General features: G+C 42.7%; 1 protein-coding gene and 1 long non-coding RNA gene across 5 annotated transcripts in view; one reads left to right on the top strand and one right to left on the bottom strand.

The window, feature by feature from the left end:
* The window catches only part of Slc4a9 (solute carrier family 4 member 9), a 16,018-nt gene extending 12,906 nt beyond the window's left edge, over window positions 1-3,112 (top strand). For 2 of the 3 annotated variants that reach the window (XM_076912789.1, XM_034518647.2), the window contains one exon: window positions 2,991-3,112. The gene's annotated coding sequence lies outside the window, so the exon portion shown is untranslated. Of the gene's footprint in view, window positions 1-109; window positions 246-2,990 lie in introns of all 3 variants that reach the window. The other variant, XR_013103781.1, reaches the window with a different exon arrangement.
* LOC143434344 (uncharacterized) overlaps window positions 1-16,765 on the bottom strand; it is a 25,896-nt gene extending 9,131 nt beyond the window's left edge. Inside the window, exons 1-2 of one of the 2 annotated variants that reach the window (XR_013103783.1) lie at window positions 16,440-16,765; window positions 12,324-12,419 (exon numbers count right to left, since the gene is read on the bottom strand). This is a non-coding gene — a long non-coding RNA (uncharacterized LOC143434344). The other variant, XR_013103782.1, reaches the window with a different exon arrangement.

The following is a 16,765-nucleotide window of genomic DNA, read 5'->3' as shown; positions in this document are numbered from 1 at the left end:
TCCCAGTGTCGAGGGAGGAGAGGTATGAAATTAGACCTCGAAACCTCCTGTTTGCTCAATGGATATCCTTGTTTTCTACTTAAATTCTGGTCCCTCATGAACTCTACAGTTGCGGAGGAAGTAGAAGGAACTTCCATAGGGAAGAATGAATTCCCAGGGGGCAGTTCTGAGTTTTGGCCAGTAGAGGGAGTTCAAGCTCATTCCAAACAGATCCCAGGAGATGGCGGTTCTGAGAAGGCGAAGGGGTGAGAAATGGGAAGGGGAGGGAGAATAAAGCCCATGCTCCTCTCCTTTGCTCAGAAGCCTCCTCTCTGGTAAGAACAATGCTCCCTCTGGACATTGGAGGGTCCCTGGCTCTCTCTGCCTTTCATTTTATTCACCCATGTAACACTTCTGACTCATATCAACATAGCCAGTGTTGAGTAAAGCAAGTATAGACCCCCTAATCTCAGGATATTAGTGGGGGAGACAGACAGGTGGGGAACTTTCCTCGGGAGAGTGCTGGATAACTTTCCTTTGGTAACAGAACACATGTCCACACCCCGACCTGTCCAAGAGCCTCCATCACATGACATGGACTTTTTCTTTTTTTAATAGAGAAGATATTACTATATAACCTAAGCTGCTCTCCAATTTGCCACCTTCCTGCTGTATCCTGAGTGCCAAGATTACAAGTGTGTGCCACCTTGTCTAGCTTTGCATCTTTGGGGCATGCATGGGAGAGGCTAGATAGAAAAAGGACAATTTACTGGCTAAGCCAGAACAGCATCTCAGGCTCCCCATGCACTTGCTTTGGGATCGCTGTGTTTTTCTGTCATTTCATAGGTGTTTTATTCAGGAAGGCGGAAATTTCTCAGCCTTTGTCTTCACTACCAGATGTCATTGGCTGCGGATCTGGGATACTGATGCAGGATTGAAGAGCAGATGACAAAGACCTAGGTTACCTTTAGAACTGGGGGTGGGAAGTAGCAGGGAGCCATTGGTTTGCTGTTGCTTAAGAAAGACAGACAAACCAGTGGGACTGATCAGGCACCATTCACTCATTTTATATATAGTAAAGGAACTTTTCTTCTTCTCCTTCTCCTTCTCCTCTTCCTCTTCCTCTTCTTCCCCCTCCTTCCCTCCCTCTTCCCCTCCCCCTCCTCTTCCTCCTCCTCCTCCTCCTCCTCCTTCTTCTTTTTGAGACAGGGCTTCTCTGTGTAACCCTGGTTGTCCTGAAACTTGCTCTGTAGACCAGGCTGACCTCAAACTCAGAAATCCACCTGCCTCTGCCTCCCGAGTGCTGGGATTAAAGACATGTACTAGCAATGCCCAGCTAAGAAGTCCTTTTATGTTTAAGTCTTCTATGTTAAGTGCTCAAAAGTCCTCTTTTTATAGCTTGTAGGGATCACCTTTTCTACTTGTAATAGGGAGGAAAAGATGTCAGGTGCATGGTTCATATCTGTAATCTCAGCATTTGGTAGACTCAGTTAGGAAAACAGTCACAGATTACAGGCTAGTCCAGACTTTGTCTCAAAAAAGAGGAGTGGGGGTGGACATGGTGGCACACATCTTTGACCCAGCAGAGGCAAATCAATTGCTATGAGTTCAAAGCCAGCCTGGTTTTACATGGAGTTCCAGGATAGCCAAGCCTATATGGAAAGATACTGTCTCAAAAAAAAAAAAAAAAAAAAAAAAAAAAAAAAAAAAATGCATTTTTTTTCTAGAATAGGTACTCTCTAGCTGACAGTTTTTTATGCACATAAAATAACCTTTATTATTTTATTGCTTACAAAGCAAATGAGGTTACTGGAAAGTATTGAAACATTACAGGGATTTATAATTTTGAAATTGAAATTTGCCGGGCGGTGGTGGCGCACGCCTTTAATCCCAGCACTTGGGAGGCAGAGGCAGGCGGATTTCTGAGTTCGAGGCCAGCCTGGTCTACAGAGTGAGTTCCAGGACAGCCAGGGCTACACAGAGAAACCCTGTCTCGAAAAACCAAAAAAAAAAAAAAAGAAATTGAAATTTACTGGATATAATTACACCAATATTTTCATGTTTGATGTTAAGATTTATTTTAACAAACAAAATATTTATTAAATTGAATTATACCATAGAATTTCATAATATACCTATTACTTAATATTTATTGGATTTTTTCAACATATATAGCTATATCATTCTTCTTATTACCTGTTATCTTAGCTGCTTTTATATTGCTGTGATAAAAAAAAAACAAAAACACCATGACCAGAGCAACTTATTAAAGAAATATTTAAGTTGCAGCTTCCAGTTTCAGAGAGAATTCATGGCTGTCACAATGGGGAGCATGGCAGCAAAAGAAGCCATAGATAGCACTGAAACAATAGCTGAGAGCTCACCTTGATTCACAAGCACAGGAGAGAGAGAGGGGGGGGGAGGGAGAGGGAGAGGGAGAGGGAGGGAGAGGGAGAGAGACAGAGAGAGACAGAGACAGTCAAAAGGTCAAAAGGGACCAGGCCCAGGGGTTTTTTTTTTGTTGTTGTTGTTTGTTTGTTTTTTGGAGACAGGGTTTCCTTGTGTAGCCCTGGCTGTCCTGGAACTCACTCTGTAGACCAGGCTGGCCTCGAACTCAGAAATCCGCTTGCTTCTGCCTCCCAAGTGCTGGGATTAAAGGCTTGAGCCACCACTGCCTGGCAAGCCCAGGTTTTTGAAACCTCAAAGCCTGCCCCTGGTGACATACCTCTTCCAACAAGGCCACACCTCCTAATTCTTCCCAAACAGTTCCACTGACTGAGTGGGAACCAAGTATTCAATATATGAGCTTATGGGCTATTCTCATGCAAATCATCACAGTTGCATATCAAAAATAATTTTATAAGTTGAAAAGATAAAAAGTATACAAAATATCTTCTGCAAGTACAAGAATTTCTATACCTAGGAGTGGCATTAAAGAATAATAAGTATGAGAATACCATACTAAAACCCATCATATTGTATGCAAATTTAAAGAATATGTATTTTTTTAGGTACCAGAAGGATGGTTCAGAAGTCAAGAGCACTTGCAGCTCTTCCAGAGGACCTAAGTATGATGCCCAACATCTATATGGCAGCTTATAACTGTCCCTAACTTCAGTTCCAGGGGAATCCAGCACCCTCTGCTAGCTTTCTTGAGCACCAGTCATACACAAAGTACCCTTAAATACATGTAAACAAAATACTCATACACATAAAGTAAAAATAAATAAATATTTAAAAATACTTTGTGAATAATTAGGAAAAAAAAGACAGTGAGTTAGGTGTGGTAATGTACACCTGAAATCCTAGCACTGGAGAGGCTGAAGTACAAGGATTCTAAGTTTGAGGCTAGCCTAGACCACAGGGTAGGTTCTGGCTAGCCTTGGCTATATAGCAAGACTCTGTCTCAAAACATCCAAACCAAAGAAGAGGAGCTAGTAGCAGTGAATAGGATGAAGACATGGCTCAATGGTAGAACTCCCACTTAGAGAACACATGATCCCCAGAGACTCCTGCTCTTCTCAAAGAGAGTAGCAATGAACAGAACACTTTTATGTTAGAAATAAGATATTTCAAAGCTGGGGACAGTGGTATGCATCTGTAATTTCAGCACTAGAAGGCAGTGGCAGGAGAATTAGGAGTTCAACCACATAATGAATTTGAGACAAGCTTGGGCCATATAAGACCCTGTTCCAAGAACTGAAAAGGGGTTGGAACCACTATACCTGCTCCCCAGACCTTATTTTCAACCTGGGAGCTTAGAGCATAGCATGTTGGTGAAGGAGCTGCCTAGGAACCCAGGAAAGCCTTTGATATTCTAGCCAGGCTGGGGAAAGGCATGCCGTAAGGAGCTGCCCTGGATGTGTGCCCTGGAGTTCAAAGACCTGGTTCTCATTCTGGTGCTGTGATTGACTTCTTGGGTGTTCTTGATGAAGGGCCTTGATAGGTTCTTGATGAAGGGTTCTTGATGAAGAGTCTCAGCTTTCTTTTATGGAAAGAAAGATGGCTGGGTAGATAATTCCCAAGACACAAATCTTCCTGAAGTAAGATATGGTAGACTATCACAGGGATGGGTGTCCCATGTCCCCTCCCCCTCCACAAGGCACATTCTCTAGCAGGTGGTGAACAAGTGACTTTCTCTAGTAGGTATCAAAGAGATTTATTTTCTTGTCTGGTGTGGTGGTGAAAGTCTTTGATCCCAGCACTCAGGAGGCAGAAGCAGGAGGATTTCTGTGAGTCCAAAGCCAGCCTGGACTACACAGTGAGCTCTAGGACATCAAGGACTACAGAGAGATTCTGTTTCAAAAATAAAAAATTAATTAATTACTAAAACAACAAAACAATACAAAATCAAACCAAGCCAAACAAACCAACCAGCTAAACCTTCAAAAGGGCTAGCAAGATACTTGGCAAATATCTGAGTTCAATCCACTGGACCTATACATAAGAATGACAGAATCAAGTCCTCTGGCAAACATATGCATGTCATGACACATACATGCACATGTGCTTCTGTGGATGACTGTGCATGCACGTGCACCCCACCCCCAACACACACATCAAACAAATGTAACAACATAAAAAAAAAAAAAAAAAAAAAAAAGCAACCCACTGGCCGATCTTCCAGAGGACCTGGGTGTGATTCCCAGAACCTTCCTAGCAGCTTATAGACAAATGTAACTCCAGATCCAGGGAATGTGACACTCTCTCACTCTCTTCCAGCCTTGGAGGTTACCTGGCATATGATTGTTTACAGACATATTTGCAAACAAAGCACCCATACACATAACAAAAACAAAACCAGGCCCAGGCGAGTGAGCTAAGCAGGTAACTGCTTGTCATCAAACAGTGGATCCCTCAAACCTAGATGGGTAGCTGCTGAGCCGCTTCTCCAGCCTCCTCTCTAGCCCCTGAAAAGCATTTGTTTGCTTTGTTTTTTAATGAAAAAGCAAAAACAAAAACCCAAAGCTAAGCAATATTACAAGGAATACAGGCAGATTTACAGGACTGAGATTTGAATGCTAGGCAAACATTCTAGCACTGAGCTGTATCTCCAGACACCCCCAACCCCATAAACATACACACACATTTTTTTTTTTTTTTTTTTTTTTTTTTTTTTGAGAAGCCAGGTGTGGTGATGCATGTCTTTAATCTCAGTACTGAGGAGGCAGAAGCAATAGAATCTCTGTGAGTTTGAGGTCAGCCTGGTTTACAAAGTGAGTTCTAGGACAGTAAGAGTTGTTACACAGAGAAACCCTACCAAAAACAAAACAAAAACAAAAACAAAACAACAACAACAAAAAACAAAACCAAACCAACAAAACAGATAACTGAGGACTGGAAGGAATTCAAGGCCAGCCAAAGGGAGAGTGTGAAACCCTGTCTCAGAAAACAAAAAAACAAAAACCCACCCCCATATGTATTAAGGTGTTTGTACACATACATGTGTACACACACACACACACACACATTTACACTTTGTTTAGAGGGAAAGATATTTGAGGTCAGTGTTGGCTTCAGACTTGTCTTAGTTAGGGTTTCTATTCCTGCACAAACATTTTGACCAAGAAGCAAGTTGAGGAGGAAAGGGTTTATTCAGCTTACACTTCCACATTGCTGTTCATCACCAAAGGAAGTCAGGACTGGAACTCAAGGAGATCAAGAAGCAGGAGCTGATGCAGAGGCCATGGAGGGATGTTACTATACTGGCTTGCTTTCCCTAGCTTGCTCAGCTTGCTTTCTTATATTACCAGGTCAGGGATGGCACCACCCACAATGGGCTCTCCCCATTTGATCACTAATTAAGAAAATGCCTTACAGCTGGATCTCATGGAGGCATTTCCTCAAGGGAGGCTCCTTTCTCTGTGCTAACTCCAGCCTGTGTCAAGTTGACACATAAAACCAGCCAGTACAATACTGCACAGCTCCAGGGATGGACCAATCTGACTAGGGGCAGCTAGGGTATGGAGAAAAGACAGGCATAGACAGGACACACAGAAAAGATGAGTTTGGCTGGATGGGCTCCTTGATGGAGAAACTGTGGCATCTCAGAGGCTTGGTGTGTTTCTTATACAGAGTTGATCGTGAGCAGGGTTATTACGTAAAGATAAACAAGAAGACAAGGAGGTGAATGTTTATGAAATACAAATGGATTAAGAAGATAGATTTAGCTAATCTTCATAGGAGTAAACTCCATAGGGGAACAGCCTTCAGGTCATAAAATATCTGGAAGGAGAAAGCTATGATGGACATTTTCTGCACACACTGTCTACCCTTGGGTCCACTAGGAAGACATTTCTCTGAGCCTTGCCCCAATAGGGCAGGCAGAGGCTTTGCTATTTCCCTCTGAGTTTGAGGCTAGGACCCATGTTAACACCACACATTCACTTAGCACTTCACATGCCCAGGAAATCCTCCACTCCCTGCATCCTTCTTAGCCATTCAAACCAGGCCAAATGATTGTAAGACAGAAGCTACCATTTTCTGTCAATAAAACAGGGCCAAGAGCATGGAATTTTAGTCTTGTGTGCTGCAAAAAGTAATTAATGCCTATAACATTGTTTGAAATCTTCAGATGAAAGACCTACAACTGTATATAGAGTTATTAGGGCCTCCCAAGCTCCAAGGGAAACCCTTCATATCAGCCATTTAAGACTTCTTGTCTCCAGTCTGAACCTGTGGAATAATGGTTCTCAAATTTTTGTGGGCTTTAAAATCCAGGGTTACCATGTGAATCCCTGGCCTCTCCTGTGGTTCTGATTTACCCCTAGGTTCTAAATTCTTATTTTGTTTTTTTCTGTCCTTTTGTCTGGTGCCTCATGCTTCTCACTACTTAACTTTTTTTTTCTCTACAAAAGGATCTAAGTGTACTTGAATGTGCTTGTTGTTTTATATATATATATATTTTTGGTTTTTCATTTTTTTTCACTTGATACACACTTACACATATCTGATAGCCCTGGCTGTCCTGGTGCTTTGCTCTATAGACCAGGCTGGCCTCCATTTAAGTCGTGTGCCACCACACCAGGCTTGGAACAGGGAATCTTAATTGAATACCTGGGTAAGATTGGCCTGTTGGTAAGTTTGTGGGAGTTTTGCCTTAATGATTGATGTCACTGTGGATGCTGCTGCCCCTGAGCAGTCCTGTGAAGTGCAATAGCGCAGGCTGAGTTCATGAGGAGGAGCAAGTCGGTAGGCAGCACTCCTCGGGGATGTTTCAGTTCTTGCCTTCCAGTTCCCACCTGCCTTCTCTTAGTGGTAGACTAGCTATTATCTGTCCTTTTTTGTACTGTTATTGAGCTTAGTGATATCTCACTGTGGTTTTTATTTTAATCATGACACTTAATAATGATGCTTTCTTCCTTCTTTCCTTCCTTCCTTGTGTGTGTGTGTGTGTGTGTGTGTGTGTGTTTCTTTTTGAGAGTGAGCCAGAGGGCATCCTGTATCCCAGAATTGCCTTGAACTCTCTAGCAGAGATTGGCTTTGAACTTCTGATCCTCTTACCTGCATCTCCCAGTGCTAGGATTACAGTAGTCTGCCACCATATCTACCTTTTGCAGTACTGGGGATAGAATCTAGAGCCTTGAGCATGTATGTATGTGCTCTGACCTAAATCTCCAAACTCAGGACATTCTTAGTGACATCTGCTTTTCTTTCTCCTTTAAGTGCCTAATGAGGACAAATACAGTGACTGTTGGAAATTTGATACTCATGCCTTAAATAATTGTGCTAAGGTGCCAGGAGGAAAGGTTTTTATTTTGTCATTATTGTCTTCCTTCCTTCCTTCCTTCCTTCCTTCCTTCCTTCCTTCCTTCCTCCCTCCCTTCTTCCCTTCCTTTCCTCCCTCCTTCTCTTCCCTTCCTCCCTTTCTCCCTACTGTCTTTCTTCTTTCTCCTCCTTCTCTCCCTCACCTTTGTGTCAAGGTTTCAACAGTACCTCAGACTAGCCTACTTCAGTTTCCCAAGTGTTGGGATTACAGGTGTGTGGCAAGATGCCTGGCCTCAAAAACAGTTGTTACTTCATGGGCTCCCTGCAAAGGTTTTCAAACCTCTGGACATATACAGATGATACTTTTGAGAATTGTGGTGATAAAACTGTGCATTTATGTTAAAACATGTCAAATATCTCTTCCCTAAGTTCCCATTTTTCTAACTTAAGTATATTTTGTACATTTGAGAGTTGGGCATGTGGCTCATGCTTGTAAATCCAGCACTTGAAAGGCTGAGGTAGGAGGAATGCTCCTTGTCTGAGGCCAGCCTGGGTCACACAGTGAGTCCCAAGTGTGCCCAGGCTGTAGAGTGAGATCCTGTAACAAATGAACAAACAGTGGAATAGTAGTTATTACAGAAGAGGAGTAAGGACTACTGCCAGGTGTCTGGTGGTGTGTGCCTGTTGTTCCTCATCTACTGTAGGGGTTGAGGCAGGAAGATGTCACTTTCAAGACCCTCTGGGCAACTATGTGAGGTTTCTTTAGGTTTAGGGTGTAGCTCAGTGAGTGGTACAGTGCTTGCTTTCCATATTTGATGCTCACAGGGTCAATTCCAATATTGCTAAGAAAATTAGGGGGGCTAGGGATGTATAGTGCTTGCTTGGCATATACAAAGCCCTGGGTTTGATCCCAGCACCACATAAAATGGGAAGTGGTAGCAGGTATATGAGTTAAAGTTAGGAGGATCAGGAGTTCAAGGACATCCATGATAACAGTGCATTTCAAGCTAGCCTGAGCTACATTTTTTTTTGTTACTTTTTTTTTATTTTGAGAGAGAGAAGGTATCTTAGGGTTTTACTGCTGTGAACAGACACCATGACCAAGGCAACTTTTATAAGGACAACACTTAATTGGGGTTGGCCTACAGGTTCAGAGGTTCAGTCCATTATCATCAAGGTGGGAGCATGGCAGCATCCAGATAGGCATGGTACAGGAGGAGCTGAGTTCTACATCTTCATCTGAAGGCCTCTAGAAGACTAGCTTCCAGGCAGCTAGGAAGAGGGTCTTAAAGCCTACACCCAAATTGACATACCTACTCCAAGGCCACACCTCCAAATAGTGCCACTCCCCAGGACAAATATATTCAAACCACTACAGAGGGTTTCTTTGTGTAGCCTTGGCTAACCTGGGACTCTGAAGACCAGATTGGCCTTGAACTCAGAGATCCACCTGCTTCTACCTCCAGAGTGCTGGGGTTAAAGGCATTCGTCATCACTGCCTGGCATATTTCAAAGACTTATTTATTTTTATTTATATGAGTACACTGTAGCTATCTTCAGACACACACCAGAAGAATGCATCGGATCCCATTACAGATGGTTGTGAGCCACTATGTGGTTGCTGGGAATTGAACTCAGGACCTCTGGAAGAGCAGTCAGTGCTCTTAACCACTGAGCCATCTCTCCAGCTCCAGCATATTTTTTTTTAAAGATTTAAATGTTTTATTTTGTTTGTTAGTATGTGTACATCATGCACATGCAAGTACCCTTGGGAGGCCAAGAAAAAGAGGGAGAGGGAGAGGGAGAGGGGGAAGGGAGAGAGGGAAAGAGAGAGAGAGAGTGAGAGGGGGCGAGAATGGCTGAGGGCAGGTGTGCCAATGGAAGTCAGTTCTCTTCCTTCTGTGGTGCTGAGGCACCAGGATTACAGATAACTGCTACTGCATCCAGTTTTTTATTTTTTTTAATGTGGGTTAAACTCAGGACTTCAGGCTTGTTCTCTCTCTCCCCCCTGAAGTCACCTCTAAGATGATCATACTAAAGATTCCATCTGTCTGCTCAGGTGCTAGTGGCACACGGGAACACACTAGAGAATATACGAGGCCAATTATTGGACATGTGATTACAAGACTCTAAGAAGTGGTCTAACCAGTTTTGTTTTAAATGTTTCTGAGTTCCTTTGTCATTCTCCAGAAACCTCACATTCACATGAAATGCTGGGTGCATAGGACAGTATTGCTATTTTCTTTGGACTCCCTAGTATGGCTCAATCTTGACTAAAAACTGCCAACTTCTGAACAGGTTTTGAGAGGTCACTGACAAGCCCGCCCACTTCTCAGCCATATGTTCTGCATACCACTGTAATGGTGAAGTAATTCTCTTTAACTGACAAACCTTTATATCTAAATCTCTGATAAGGTTCAGTATTGTTTTTTTCATCTTCTAGCATTGACAACGCAGGCCTTCTAGACAAAAAGTTACAGATAGAGCCCTAACCATTTTTCTTTTCTAGAGCTCCTATCAGACTGAGGGCTCAACCAGACTTTCTATACATGTGCTATTGGGGCCACCATATCATTTCTTTAAGGAAGAACACCTGGTAGGTGGCACTGTTACCTTGCCCTGCAGGTGAACGCCTTGTTGCGTCTCCTGATTTATGAGCCTGTCTTGATGAGTGAGGGGTGTGGCAAACGAGTTAAGTTCAAACACTCCATAAGAACTTCAGAGCTCAGCCTGCAAAATGACTCAGGCCTCACCTGCAAGTTAAAATTAGTCGTGGAACTGGAGTCCTGTACCTGCTGCTTCCCCACTTTGGTAAGTGCTTCTAATTCTCACAGAAAACAATTCAACAGGCAAGAGGCTGTGTATTAACTCAGAGATTTTCCCAGGAGATACTGACACTAATACTCAATCCTCTGGCCTCTACTATATTAAACAGGGAAGTTTGAGAGAGGTAAGATAGTTCAGAGGGTTAAAGGACTTACCACAAAGTGTCTCCCTCACATCATATACACAACAATGACGACAATGACGATGATGATAACAACATCAACAACACCAGAGGCACGAGCTGGGTGTGATTGTGAATACCTGTTTTTTTTGGTACTTATGAAGTGGAGGCAGGAAGGCTCATGAGTTCAAGGCCAGCCTCAGCTATATGTTGAGTTTGAGGCCAATCTAGAGTATGAGACCCTGTCTCAAAAACAAAAGCCAGGCCCTTGATGATAGCAGTGCTCGGGTGGCAGAGGGAGTTAGACTTCTGTGAGTTTGAGGCCAGCCGTACCTACATAGTGAGTTCCAGGTCAGTCAGGGATACTAGAGAAGCCCTGTGAAGAAGAAGAAGAAAAAGAAGAAGAAGAAGAAGAAGAAGAAGAAGAAGAAGAAGAAGAAGAAGAAGAAGAAGAAGAAGAAGAAGAAGAAGAAGTAGTAGTAGTAGTAGTAGTAGTGGGGGAGGAGGAAGGCCGGGCGGTGGTGGCGCACGCCTTTAATCTTGGGAGGCAGAGGCAGGCGGATTTCTGAGTTCGAGGCCAGCCTGATCTACAGAGTGAGCTCTAGGACAGCCAGGACTACACAGAGAAACCCTGTCTCGAAAAACCAAAAAAACAAAAACAAAAAAAAGAAGAGGAAGAGGAAGAGGAAGAGGAAGAGGAAGAAGAAGAAAGAAGAAAGAAAGAAAGAAAGAAAGAAAGAAAGAAGAAAGAAAGAAAGAAAGAAAGAAGAAAGAAAGAAAGAAAGAAAGAAAGAAAGAACAAGACAGGAAGAAAACAAAGCTCTTAAATATTAAGTTCAAGGCCAGTCTGCAGCTGGTGCCACACAGCAAGACCCTGTCCAAAAGTAAAACATATAAATTACAAAAAGTGAACCTAGAGAATCCTCAGGAGTCCTTCTGACTAACAAGTGCCGATTCACTAAATGCCAGGCCATAGTGACTGTGCAATGAGTGTGCGATTGTGTCGGGGTTGCTATCTAGTGGCTCCCCCATCAAGAAAGTGTTACACACAAGAACCCAAGCTCCTACGTGGCACATGCCTTTAATCCCAGCACTTGGGAGGCAGAGGCAGGTGGATTTCTGAGTTAGAGGCCAGCCTGGTCTGTAGAGTGAGTTCCAGGACAGCCTGGGCTATACAGAGAAACCCTGTCTGGAAAAACCAAAAAAAAAAAAAAGAAAAAAAAAAAAAAGAGACCAGATGTGACTGCCTCAGTTGTAGTGTGTAGTATCTAAGAATACATATGAAAGATGTTTAGAGTAGCTAGCTTCAGGTTTACACAGTGGGTTTGTGAGACAGAAGCAGAAATCTGGACTTGACTTTTCCAGGGATCTATTGATTGTAGGCTTAGATTTTTTTCTTTGTCTTTTTGCAATGAGCATGTACAAATGTAGACTGTGCTGCATTTCTATATAGTTGCTGATGTGCATTCTTCAGTGTGATGTTTGGCTTTTCTTTTACCATGTACTCATGTGGGGGAAATGTTATAGAATTGCTGCAAGTTTTCATCTTTCACTGGAAAGATGCAGCTTCCTGGGAAGGCAATATGAAAAATATATTCTTCCCAAGGACTCATCAGGGAAGAAGCAGATTAGTCTACATTCTACAGATATCTTTTTGAAATATATTTCTAGTTACTGTAAAGACACTGACCTGTGCTTCTGTCCAGCAGTTTCTCAGAAGTTCTTGACTTTGCATGGGCTAAGTTCCTCCAAACATAAACAACAAGCCAGTCATCTTCATCGTCACCTGAAAAAGTGATTGTTTTCAATCATTTTTTTGAATGGCCCAGATGTGGTGGTGCTTGTCTAGAATTTCAGTAGAGTGAGATCATGTCTCAAAAAACCAAGTAAAAGCAGTAAAAATTAAGACAAACCAACCAACCAATCAAACAAACCAAAAACCATCCCTAACACTCACTGACAAGTATCTCATTTGACTAGCTCTTCATTTTATATGTATAATGATTTTTTTTGGAGACAGTTTCATGTAGCCCAGGCTGGCCTTGAACATGGGATGTAGTCAAGGATGACCTTAAACTTATTTTTTTTTTTTTAGATTTATTTATTTTTATTTATATGAGTAGACTGTAGCTATCTTCACACACACACCAGAAGAGTACATCAGACCCCATTACAGATGGTTGTGAGCCACCATGTGGTTGCTGGTAGTTAAACTCAGGACCTCTGGAAGAGCAGTTAGTGTTCTTAACCAATGAACCATCTCTCCAGCACCAACTGTGAACTTCTAATCTCTACCTCCCCCTCCAACTGTTAGGATTACAACCAATACAACCAACCATACCTGGTTTGATGAAATGCTAGGGATCAAACTCAGGGCTTTGTGCATGCTAGGCTGGTACTTTACTGATTGAGCTACATTCCCAACCAAACTGCAGTGATCTTTTTCTTACTACCTTTATTGAATTTTCTGATGACCCCAGTGTAATGTATTACTTATAGATAAGTTGAAAATACAACTAAATAAAAGTCACCTACAGGCCAGAAAGATGGCTCAGAGAGTAAAAGGGCTTGCTAGCAAGTTTGATGACTTGAGTTCAATCTCTAGCTAGAATCCACATGGTAAGAGGAGATATCTACACACTCAAGTTGTTCTCTGTTCTGACCTCCACTTACTCTCCTTGCAATGTACATACACAGATTTAAAAAGAAAAAAAAAAAAGGCAAAAACAGAGAGGGGGCTAGAGAGACGTCTCAGAGGTTAAGAGAACTTGCTGCTCTCAAACAGGACCGAAGTTCAGTTCCGAGCACCCATATTAGTGCTCGAAACCAGTTATAATTCCACCCTCAGAGACCTCACACCCTCTTTTGAGTTCCTTTGTCATTCTCCAGAAACCTCACATTTACATGAAATGCTGGGTGCTTAGGACAATATTGCTATTTTCTTTGGACTATGCAGACCAGGAACACATTATAAATATACCATATATTACTGGGGAGGTAGTTCAGGGGTAGGGACTTCATTTATGAGGTCCTCAGCACCGTGAACGTACAAAACACAACAAATGAGTACAAATACACTAAAGTAAGTACTCCTGTTAGTTTTCTGTGGCACAATTTTTATTCTAATGCTCATTTCTAACACATGTTGGCTCTCAGACAAGGTCATGCTATATAACTCAGTCTGGCCTTCAAGTCTCAAGTCCCTTGCCTTAGCTTCCCGAATGATGAAATTAACGGGTGTGGTGAGGCACAAGCCACCTTTATTCCTAGTACACAGAAGGCAGAAGCAGGGAGAATCTCTGAGTTTGAACCAGCCTAGTGTACACAGTGAATTCCAGTCCAGTTAGAGTTACACAATAGAAACAAACAAACAAAAACAAAACAAAAACCCAGCTAGGTACAGGAGGTGGAAGTGGCACTATATTGAAAGTTTATAGCCATCCTGGGCTATGTGAGGCCCTGTTTCATAAAATAAAAACCAGGAGCAGTTGAGATGGCTCACTGGGTAAACATGCTTACCACACAGGCCTGGAAACCCAAGTTAGATCCCTGGCAAACATGTAAAGGTGAAATGAGAAAACCCACTCCATGGAGTCGTCCTCTGACCGCCACATGAGCACTGTGACACATGTAAACACACTCACACAACATAAGTAAGTAAACAAATAAATAAGCAGATAAAAGGCCTGGAGAGATGGCTCAGTGGTTAAGAGCACTAGCTGTTCTTGCAGAGGATCTGGAGTCTGATTCCTAACATCCACATGGCATCTCACACCCTCTTTTGGTCTCTGTGGGTCCCAGGCTATACATGTGGTACACAGACATACATGCAGGCAAACACTTATGTACATAAAATAATAAATTAAAAAATAAAAGCACAGAGCTGTAGATATATGAACTATATAACACTCACCAAAATCTAGGAAATGTAGAGTTTTATAATGACAAACTACTGACATGTTTCAGGTAAAGGTAGAGAAGAAACAGTGATCACTGCTCAGTCATACTGACTATGCTCTGGGTTAGTTCTTAGGCACTGAATCAAGAAGTATGTATTTTTCAAATGGATAAAGAAATTGAAAATACCCACTTTTCAGTTTCCCATCTTTCCAATTTATTACATTTGTTTAAAGACTTTAATGTATTTATTCAGGGAGTTGCATCAGAAGTTATTTTTGTACCTGTGGTAGCAATGACAAACAATTCCTTTGTGATGCTGTACCAGTCAATACCTGTTTTTGTCTAAGGATGTATCCAAACCAATTCTGGGTAATCCAGCTTTGAAGTGGGTTGGGCAGTGCTAGTTGCTTTTTTTTTTTTTCCTCTCTCTCTTTCTTTTCTGCTTATTGCTTAGTTTGAGTTGTGAGCTAGTCACACATGCCTTGAAAACATCAGAGGATGCAGGCTAATTAAAACTTTCTATGTTAGCTTGGCATGCTTTTAATCCTAGCACTTGCAAGGCAAAGGCAGGTAGATCTCTATGAGTTCAAGTTCAGCCTGGTCTACAGAGCACATTCCAGGATAGCCAAAGCTACACAGGGAAACCCTGTCTTGAAAAACCAAACCAAACCAAAAAAAACAAAACTGAATGAAACAAAACAACACAAAAGCTATATATGTTGTTTACATAAAAATAGTTATGTAAAATAAAATGTCTCTCATTTTCTACAACTTATTATCTAGAAAGAACTAGATACATTTTCATCATAGGAAACACTGTATTTCTTGGCATATAAAACGAACAATTACCAATCTAAGAAATTTTAACAATTAAAATTTTTTGTCTCAGCACAAATCACTATATTTTTGATCTTTTGATTGAACCTTTTGATTGGCCTTTAATGGCACAACCATCTCTCCAGCCCAATTACATGAAAATAGAATTCTCAAAACCCAATTTAATGGAGTTGAAATACTGACTATTGCACAATCGAGATAGATTCGATTCTTTGTAAGGGCTCTAAATAATAAGATGACAAAGCTTTTGTTTTTAGCTAACCTGTTATTATAAATACATTTGCTGGGTAAAAGGACATTTGTCATACAAACATCACCAAACTCCTTTGCGATTTTCTTAAATCATGAATTAGTGAGGAACCGGAACACTTTTAATTTTTTTTTTTTATTGGTAAAATGGGGGCGGGGGATTAAGAGGGAGAGGAAGGGAGAAAATAATTAGAGGGGGATGACTTCCCTGGTCAGAAATTTAGCTAGATTTGGTTTGGCTGGCAGAACCCAGGACAGGCAGAGAACTGAAGAGGGAGGATTAATTAAGAAAAACGAATCTTCCCTAAAAGTTGGTCAGTCTGCTAAACTCTGTGTGCTAACCAACCCGTGGGGACGGTGCTCACATTCCCATTTTACACAGAGTAACATCAAACGCTTCGAGGTCACTCAACAAATAAGTGGCGGCACCGGACTAGAAATAGCCCGCTAGCACGCCCTCTTAGCCGCGTCCAGCCCTGCAGTCGGATTCCACGCACCATTCTGTCTTCTTCCGCCGGACAGTTCCCAGGACCAAGGGATGGCGCTGTCCAGCCTGCCGGCTTCCCCGAGAGAACGCGGCACACCGGGCCATCCTGCCCCAAGGCTGTAGAGCGCGCCGGTCCAGAACCAGGCGCGCGGGCGGGTGGAGAAGCCTCAAAGAGGCCATCCGAGCTGCTCCCGGGTTGCTTAAGCTCCGCGCGCTGCGCTCTGCCCGGACAGGCGGGAGGCGCCAAATAGAACCAGCCCTACCCTGATTCCCGATTAGCGCGGCCGCTCCCAGTCCCAAACAGCCGGAGGCAAACGGGTTAAGTAGCCTCACCTGTCCCGGAGGCGGAGCCTGATGTGGTGACTGACGTCGCGGTCTTCCAACCAGGAAATGGCAGGAAGATGGGGCTTCGCTGAGACTGATTGCTTCTTTCCGCCAATCCCAGTGCAGCTACTTCCGGCCATAGCCGCGGCGCCTGTGGGAGAGCGACAGGTGGGAGCTACCTTGCTACCTCGACGCCTCTTGCATCTTGGACGCACAAGACTCTCCAAGAGCAGGGTTAGGTCTACTTCATATTTTGTTACTTCTTGCGGGTTCTCACTGCAGCCCTCCTTTTAATGAGAAATGGAAATTCCCCAGACCTTTTCCCGTCACCTCAC

This window comes from Arvicanthis niloticus, chromosome 14, assembly GCF_011762505.2.
Source record: "Arvicanthis niloticus isolate mArvNil1 chromosome 14, mArvNil1.pat.X, whole genome shotgun sequence".
In the NCBI taxonomy this organism is placed as follows: Eukaryota; Metazoa; Chordata; class Mammalia; order Rodentia; family Muridae; genus Arvicanthis; species Arvicanthis niloticus.
The sequence above is the reverse complement of the archived record's forward strand: the minus strand, read 5'-3'. Positions and strand labels throughout refer to the sequence as shown.